The following is a 9,606-nucleotide window of genomic DNA, read 5'->3' as shown; positions in this document are numbered from 1 at the left end:
ACATCAGCCTTTTATCTGTCACCTTGCATTTATATTATTATTATTATAATGAACCTTCAATTAAATTCAGATTTCTGGAGACCATATTGATCATTTGTCTTGTGTTTCTCAATTCTTCATGATCAATAAGGTGTCTTTCTGTCTAGTGTTCAGCAGGTAGAATTAACATTCATTGAAATTGCTTTTTCTCAGGCGTATAATATGCAGTTTGCAGTATAATAGCCTGGATCTCTTTTTTGCATGCTGCTTGTTTGTCACCATTGGTAGAGCACCATGGCATTGAATGGGTTACAGCAGCACAGGCACAGCATCCTCTGCTCCCTCCCTTCTTTCCTAGCAGAGAATCAGAAGCAGCCGGAACGGGGAACAGAGCACACTGCCACTCTGTGCATCCAGGTATGTGATCTATGGCGCCCACACATAGGTGAGGGTACCTGGGGTCTATGGGTATGAACAGGACTGTATCACCCTATAGGAAGCGAGCACTGCGGTCCTCAACTGTATCCTGTAGAATTCTTTACCTCTTCACTTCTTGACCCTGACTCTTCCAATTCGTGTCTAACTCTGACATCTTACACCTGTACCTGTGCATACATTTCTTCTTCACCCACCTAAGATGCATAGACTCGACTCCAAGACTAGATCCTGCGCCCAAACTCATATGGTACATCTCCAAACTTGATCCCTAGACCCTAAACCTGACCATGGATGTTCTGTACTTTTGATCCAAGTATATGTATACTGACCTATGGATCTTGTATACCCCCCCCCCCCCCCCATCCATGTAGGCCGCTTTGTAGAACCTCAAAAAAAGGGGGTTCAGGGAATGTCCAATTCTGGACTCTTATGTCATGGAACGAAATCTTAACATCTACATCAAACCCCTTATTCCCATCACAGTAATTAATTTTTTTTACAAATCCCCAAATACAGTGGTCTCTCACGCTGTTGCAAAACTACAACTCCCTGTTACAATGGTCTCCAAATTGCAATGCAATGGTCTCCAAACTGTGGATCTCCAGCTGTTGCAAATACTACAACTCCCTGTTACAATGGTCTCCAAATTGCAATGCAATGGTCTGGTAATGCAATGGTCTCCAAACTGTGGATCTCCAGCTGTTGCAAATACTACAACTCCCTGTTACAATGGTCTCCAAATTGCAATGCAATGATCTGGTAATGCAATGGTCTCCAAACTGTGGATCTCCAGCTGTTGCAAATACTACAACTCCCTGTTACAATGGTCTCCAAATTGCAATGCAGTGGTCTGGTAATGCAATGGTCTCCACACTGTGGACCTCAAGCTGTTCCAAAAACTACAACTCCCTAATAAAATGGTCTCCAAATTGCAATGCAATGGTCTTCAAACGGTGCACCTCCAGCTGTTGTAAAACTACAACTCCAAGCATGCCCGGACAGCCATCGGCTGTCCGGGCATGCTTAGAGTTGTAGTTTTGCAACCTATGGGGGTCCACAGCTTGGAGACCACTTCTCCAGATGGATGGGAAATGACCATATATTTCTTTCCTCTGCTGTCCTATTATTATATCTTACTTTCCATACTTCCGAAACTGATAACTGCACCACTGGCTTCTCATTTCATGTTATACCTCTTCTGAATGAAGACCATCCGTCATGGTGCCAACAGCGTAGTTCATATTCGCCTTTTCATGTCCAAGGTCACAAAGGGCTAATGGTAAAACGTGAATGGGGGTCCACATCAAGATCACTGTTTTACATCCCCTTCTCCTTTATGTTTATGTGTATATCTATCTATATATCTATACACACATATACATATATTTATATATAAATAAAGAAAATCTGCAGCACTACTTATCCAATATAGCAGCGGGTGCCTGCGCCTCAGACCCGATCAAAGTCCATGTAATATAGATGTAGAAAAAGCGCAGCACTCCTTAGGTACGTGAAAAAAATAGTGGTTTATTGGCTCACATAGCTGCTATGTGAGCCAATAAACCACTATTTTTTTCACGTACCTAAGGAGTGCTGCGCTTTTTCTACATCTATATATATATATATATATATATATATACACATATATATATATATATACACATATATATTTCTATATATATATATATATATGATGTGTTTATTCTATTTTAGAATTTTTGCTGCTTTGCGTGCTAAGATCTTGGTGTTGCTTTTAATAATGAGTACGGTATTGGATAATGACTCATAAGAAGGTTGGATGAATAGTTGCTGACTCCGAATAATAAAAGGGCACTTAAATATAGTCCATTTAGCCAAGTATAATTCATACAAAAAAATAATAATAATATATATATATATATATATATATATATATATATATATATATAGTAAAATTGAGTAGCCGTATTAGTCCAGTGATGCAGATGCAAATCATAAAATGTTGCAGTATCTTGTAATAACCTTTTTTATTGGACTAACAGCATTTTGTAGAGAAGCTTTTGGGATTCCTCCCTTTATCAAGATTTGCTTTGGACTCCCGAATGCTTGTCTCTACAAAATTCTGTTAGTCCAATAAAAAAGGTTATTACAAGATACTGCAACATTTTATGATTTGCATCTATATATATATCCTGCATAAGAGAACTACTATAAGTGATGAAGTGATGTATATTCTTTGGTATTGTATCATATGACGTGAACCCTATTCTCTTCTTACTAAGTAAAATTCATTATCTAATTTGAAGATATCTTCGTATCCTTCTTTACCATTGCATGTGGTTACTCTACTCCTCTGTTTTCCTCCTTAACCCCCTTCCCTGTTCCAGACTGTCTCCTCACCCACCTTCTCCCCCATCCCCATATCTCAGTATGTCTACTTCCAACTTCTCTGTCGGAGAGGACTATCTTAATCCACCTTCTCTAAGTGTCTCTTAACCCCCTTCCCTGCCGTAGGAGCTTTTCTTTGTATTCCCATCGCTGCGTCAGTAAATCAATCCATTCCTACAGAGTGTCTCCTCATTGAGGTTGTCCTCTCAGATATCATTTATTTAAGTGTCTTCGCCTCCGAGCGCCCCCTATGCATGTCTTCACACTTGTTCTTAACTAATGGTGTCTTTTCAATCCTCCATACATTACGCCATTGCTTCCCAACCAGGGTGCCTCCAGCTGTTGCAAAACTACAATTCCCAGCATGCCCGGACAGCCTTTGGCTGTCCGGGCATGCTGGGAATTGTAGTTTTGCAACAGCTGGAGGCACCTTGGTTGGAAAACAACGCATTCTACTTTGCAATCTTCTCACACCTATGTTGTCCCTAACCATCACCTCATTCTGAATCTAACAGAACATCCCCTCCTTAGTATTTGATTGTCTCCTATTGTCTTCTTCCAACCAAGGATCTCTCCTCAATTTAGACCCGCTCCCCCTTCATTCGCCGCACTTCACTTTTACAGGGGTTATCTAGGGGGAAATTTTTTTTTTATATATATATCAACCGGCTCCAGAAAGTTAAACAGATTTGTAAATTACTTTGATTAAAAAAAATCTTAATCCTTTAAATACTTATGAGCTGCTGAAGTTAAAGGGGTATTCCAGTAAAAAACTTATATATATATATATATATATATATATATATATATATATATATATATATATATTAACTGGCTCTAGCAAGTTAAACAGATTTGTAAATTACTTTTAAATTACTATTAAAAAAATCTTAATCCTTTCAATAATTATCAGCTGCTGAAGTTGAGTTGTTGTTTTCTGTCTGGCAACAGTGCTCTCTGCTGACATCTCTGCTTGTCTTGGGAACTGCACAGAGTAGAAGAGGTTTGCTATGGGGATTTGCTTCTAAACTGGGCGGTTCCCTAGACAGGTGTCATCAGAGAGCACTTAGACAGAAAAGAACAACTCAACTTCAGCAGCTCATAAGTACTGAAAGGATTAAGATTTTTTTTAATAGAAGTAATTTACAAATCTGTTTAACTTTCTGGAGCCAGTTGATATATATATATATATATATATATATATATATATATATATATACATAAAAAGTTTTTTCCTGGATAACCCCTTTAAAGGGGTTCTCCGGTGCTTAGACATCTTATCCCCTATCCAAAGGATAGGGGATAAGATGCCTGATCGCGGGGGTCCAGAAAGCTGTCACGCCCCCTCCCATAGGCTTGCATTGAGGGGGCAGAGTGTGACGTCACATGGGGGCGGAGCCTTGACGTCACAATGCTCCCGTGATCGGTAGTAATCAGACCCGGAGCGAACACGCTCCGGGGAATGATTTTAACGAGTACGGCGTGCAAGATCATGGGGGTCCCCAGCGGCTGGACCCCATGATCAGGCATCTTATCCCCTATCCTTTGGATAGGGGATAAGATGTCTAAGTGCCAGAGTACCCCTTTAAGTTGTTCTTTTCTGTCTAACTGCTCTCTTATGACATGTGTCTCGGGAACTGTCCAGAGTAGAAGCAAATCCCCATAGCAAACCTATTCTGCTCTGTGCAGTTCCCGAGACAAGCAGAGATGTCAGCAGAGAGCACTGTTGCCAGACAGAAAACAACAACTCAAATTTAGCAGCTGATAATTATTGAAAGGATTAAGATTACTAGACAAGATTAGGATTACGCCTTCTATAGTCATATGGGACATAGCTTCTTTGTTTTGGTGGACTGCAGAGCTAGCAATCTGTACTGTAGTCAGGCATGAGAAAAACATCATGTTCCCGCTATTAGTAATCTCCTGGTGACATAGAAGTACCATCTGCTGATACAGCTGTCCCCTTTCCATAACACCTGTCACCCTTCACTCAGGTGTGACATCGCAGCGAGGAACGAATGCTCGGATTGTCTTATAACAGGGTATCAATTGTCACTTTGCCTTGATGCTCCTTGTTCCGTCTCCTACAAATATCCGATTATACATGCTTTATTTCCTCTCTCTTATTTGGATCACTTTTATGCTCCGCCGTTCCTCTCTACTCCTCCATTTACCTGCGCGCAGTATCGGTATCATGCCCCTTTAGGAGTGATGGTCTCAGTAATCATAAAGTCCTACTGAAATCATCATTCTCATCCAAATTCATTTCATTTACTAATTTAAAGGGATTTTACATTTTTTACAATGCATTTTTTTGTCACTCGGGTCCATCAACAGAAGGCTAATCACAAATCCTTCTTCTGTGATCATCTGTAATCTGCAAGGGAACCTGGAAAAAAGTGTATAATTCTCCTGTAGTGCCCCCGCAGGGGAAATAAAGAATTACATGGTACCTTTTGAAGCCTTTTCCATGTAATGCACAGACAAGATTGGTCCTCCAGAGAGATAACGCTCTTCATAGCGTCTCTGCAGTCAGGCTTAGGACCCCCCTGTATTAAAGGAGATCTGTAGTGCTCTGAACTTTATCCCCTATTCGAAGGATAGGGGATAAGTCTTAGATTGCGGGGGGTCCGAGTGCTGAGGCCCCCCGCGATCTCCTGTACGGGGCTGCGGCATTGTACAGGAAAGGGGGCATTCCATCCCCGCATGACGCGACAGCCGGCACGCCCCTCCATAAATCCCATTGCCGCGGCCCCGTACAGGAGATCACTGGGGGTCCCAGCGCTCGGACCCCCCGCAATCTAAGACTTCAAATAGGGGATAAAGTTCAGAGCACTACAGATCTCCTTTCAATTAGGATGTAGTAATAGGGTATTCCACAATAAGTTTTCTAAACCAGACATTTTTGTTGGTCCCCAAATTCAAAGCCAGGACCAGATGATAAATGGTGGACATATATAAGGGAATGACTGAGGGTTTTCCCCATTTAAAATCCATTTCCGGCTTTTTATCGCAATTACAAACCTAAATGTGTGAACACACCCTAAAGGAGAGAGAGAGATTTAAAAGAGAAGGACAAGGCATTAAAAATAAAGGAATCACAAATTCAGATGTTTGAGGAAAAGTTGCTGAGTTGCCCATAGCAACCAATCAGATCGCTTATTACAGTTTTGAAAAGGCCTCTGAAAAATGAAAGTAGCGATCTGATTGGTTGCTATGGGCAACTCAGTAACTTTTCCTCTGGACAGGATTTGATAAATCTCCCCCATTGTGTGCACGTAGTATCAAATGTAGTAGTAAATGTATCAAATTCGAATCCTTAAAGGGGAACTCCCGTGGAAAACTTTTTTTTTTTTTTTTTTTTTTAAATCAACTGGTGCCAGAAAGTTAAACAGATTTGTAAATTACTTCTATTAAAAAAATCTTAATCCTTCCAGTACTTATTAGCTGCTGAATACTACAGAGGAAATGGTTTTCTTTTTGGAACACAGAGCTCTCTGCTGACATTATGACCACAGTGCTCTCTGCTGACATCTCTGTCCATTTTAAGAACTGTCCAGAGTAGGAGAAAATCCCCATAGCAAACATATGCTGCTCTGGACAGTTCCTAAAATGGACAGAGATTTTAGCAGAGAGCACTGTGGTCATGATGTCTGCAGAGAGCTCTGTGTTCCAAAAAGAAAACCATTTCCTCTGTAGTATAAAGACCCTAAAAAGTACTGGAAGGATTAAGATTTTTTAATAGAAGTGATTTACAAATCTGTTTAACTTTCTGGCACCAGATGATAAAAAAAAAAAAAGTTCTCCACGGGAGTACCCCTTTAATTCTTATAGTTCTGTCTCATTTTTGCAAACCTGTTTTTGAGAAAGCCTCGTGACAACTTACAGTACATGGCCACAATATTTTATTACAGGTTCCATTGAGGTTGAGATGCAGCTACCTACTTTTCTATAGTAATATGGTACAGATAAATCATTGCGTAATTGGAGACAATTGCTATAAAGGCACCCAGAAAAGCTGAGTGACAACCCCTGTGGGAACCGTAAAAAAAAAAATTATTGTTTGCCACCTTTCGCAAAGCAGATATATATATAATGTCCGGATGGGATGGATTGAATTTTTAACAACTTTGACAGCTCCGAAATTTATAGGCTTGGAATTTAGGGGGGGGGGGGTGCTGTTTAATGGCTGCTCGATCCAAATTGGAGCTTGTTGCTATTTCTCGACACATTACAAATTGCCATAAATGGTAACCCAACAAGGCATAAGTAAAACATACCTGTAGCTAAAGGAAGAATATAACAAAGTAAAATTATTTGAACACATAGAGATCTAGCTATTGGCTATTCTGTATAATTAGAGGTTATAGAAATGGCTAAAAGACGCATTGTAATGGCAACGAACCTTAAAGGGATACTCTGCCCCTAGACATTTTATAAGATGCCTGATTACGGGGACCCCCGCGATCCCCCTGCTGCACCCGGAGTTTGTTTAGAGCGTCGGGTGCAGCGCTGGAGGCTCGTGACGTCACGACCCCACTGGTCGTGACGGCCACGCCACCTCAATGCAAGTCTATGGGAGGGGGCGTGACGCCCCCTCCCATAGACTTGCATTGAGGTGGCGTGGCTGTGACGTCACGAATCTCCGCCCTTCATCACCAGTCATCCGGCACGGAGCAAAGTTCGCTCCGTGCACCGCATGTCTGGGCTGTCGCAGCAGAGATCCCGGGGTGTCCCCAGCGGCAGGACCCCCGCAATCAGACATCTTATCCCCTATCTTTTGGATAGGGGATAAGATGTATAGGGACGGAGACTGCGTCTGATAGAGTAGATCAACCAGAATCCCTTCTCTATTAGTTCTCAGTCTTTTAATTCTGTGCTGGAAACAGGTCTAGATTATCCGATTCTGTGGATTACTGGATGTCAGGTTAGAATTATATATGGATTCCACATATGTATCCGCTATTTCTGTTATCCTCTAGTGGCTTTACTTTGATTCCTATCTTTGCACAGCTAAAGTGATGAGAGCCATTTACCCTGCCTCCATTCTGAATGCTATTTCAGTCTTACCTTGCCCGAAGGATGATCCAGACGACGTACATCCAGAGATTACAGGAGGATAGTTGGGTTTTAAAACATCTCTCTGTGAAAAATACTACATCTGTGAAACTGCAGGGAATCTCATGGTTTTAGGCTTTATCATTAGAGAATGGGAATAAGAATAAAGGACGGGGATCTCCATTATATCCATATACCAGAGCCCGCAATTGGCCCAATATGTCTTTCTTGTAGATGCACAGAGGTGTAGAGTCAAAAGCAAAAATAACAGTTGTTCCTTGGCCCTGGTTACCTAAAGGGGTGTTCCAGCCTTTGGAAAATAAAATAGTCTGTTGGGAAGGAGGAAAATAGAAAAAAAAGCCTTACTTACCTACCCGCCAGTCTCCTGCTGATCCTCCCCAGCTCCTATTTATCTCCTGTCGGATCCCCTGATCTTCTTCCTGCTTCTGAGATGAGCGATAGCAGCAGGACTTGTGTTATGCACGGCGCTCTGGCGGGACATATTGGCTGTGAGCGCACCTCCGCCACCGGCGGGTCTGGGATTCGAATTGCGGGACGCGCCTCACCTCACTCACCTCCATCCCCGGTCTCTGTACCTCAGCTCCGGCGCGCGTGACCCTGCCTCCTAGCGCGCGCTCCCCAGCTTTGAAATTTAAAGGGCCAGTGTGCCCGTAATTAGTCACACACCTGTACCTCTCTTTTAAGTTTCAGCCCCTTCCTATTGCCCTTGCCGGATCTTTGTTTGCCCTAGCGCCTTAGAGAAAACAGTTTTACGGTTCCTTGCCGTGTTCCTTGCCGTGTACCAGACCTTGCATTCCGTGACTTGACCGTGTTCCTAGCCGTCTGCCTACTGACCTTCTGCTTCCCTACTGACTACGCTAATGTGCAGCCTGCCCTGACCTCTTGCCTGTCTGACTATGTCCTGCCTGTTCCTTTTGTACAACGCTTCACCTCAGCCGCCTGTGGGGTCGAGTCGTGCCAGGGGTAGCGACCTGGGTGCCGCCTGCCGCAGCAAGTCCATCCCGCTTTACGGCAGGACCTGGTGAAAACCAGCGGCACCTTAGACTCCGCTCCCTGGTACGGCCCGTGTCATCTGCCCCACAGGATCAGTGGATCTACTACATCTCCTGCTCCCAACCACCGTGGAATTACGGATCTACTACCTCCTGGGTACCTGCCATCTGCGGTGAGTCTAACAACTCGCTGGTTTAGCCAATCACTACCCACAGTAATGTCCCGTCTTGGCCAGTGATTGGCAGAGCATGAAGGTCCTGCACCAAGCACTCGTCGTGAAAACAAGAAGGACACAGAAGATTGGAGGCTGGAATAAGACAAATGGGAGTTGTGGGGCGCAGGGGGGTAAGTATGTCTTTTTTTTCTATTGTCCCCCCTGCCCCAGTAGCATAAATTTTTTTTACAAATAGCCATAACACCAAAAGGCCCCTCTGACAGTTTTTTACATGCATTTCTATATGCCTGAATATTTTATTATTTAAATATCACGATTCATCTGAGTATGACAATTTTTAAGAACCAAATTGCAGATGATGGAATTTGGGTCTTGTATACAGTTAGGATCCAAATGAATAGTTTCTGGAGCAATAGAGAAAGTTTATTAATGCAAATCTATTTCCCAGATGAAAATGAAGGACATTTAGGGAGCAAAGAGGGACAGAATGGTTGAGGAGTGTTACCGTGCAGGCTAACTAGGTGTGGCTAATTTGGTGTTCCCCTGTGTATCAAAAAAAAACTGGACTTCTGGAC

At 42.6% G+C, this 9,606-nt stretch overlaps 1 protein-coding gene across 2 annotated transcripts in view; it reads left to right on the top strand.

Annotated features, from left to right (window-relative positions):
* Positions 1–282: 282 nt before the first annotated feature.
* TMEM91 (transmembrane protein 91) overlaps positions 283–9,606 on the top strand; it is a 74,188-nt gene continuing 64,864 nt past the window's right edge. The window contains exon 1 of one of the 2 annotated variants that reach the window (XM_056539522.1): positions 283–396. The gene's annotated coding sequence lies outside the window, so the exon portion shown is untranslated. The remainder of the gene's footprint in view (positions 397–9,606) is intronic. The other variant, XM_056539521.1, reaches the window with a different exon arrangement.

Source organism: Hyla sarda, chromosome 9 (genome assembly GCF_029499605.1).
Source record: "Hyla sarda isolate aHylSar1 chromosome 9, aHylSar1.hap1, whole genome shotgun sequence".
NCBI lineage: Eukaryota > Metazoa > Chordata > Amphibia > Anura > Hylidae > Hyla > Hyla sarda.
Note: the sequence above shows the minus strand (reverse complement) of the source record. Positions and strands in the feature narration are given on the sequence as shown.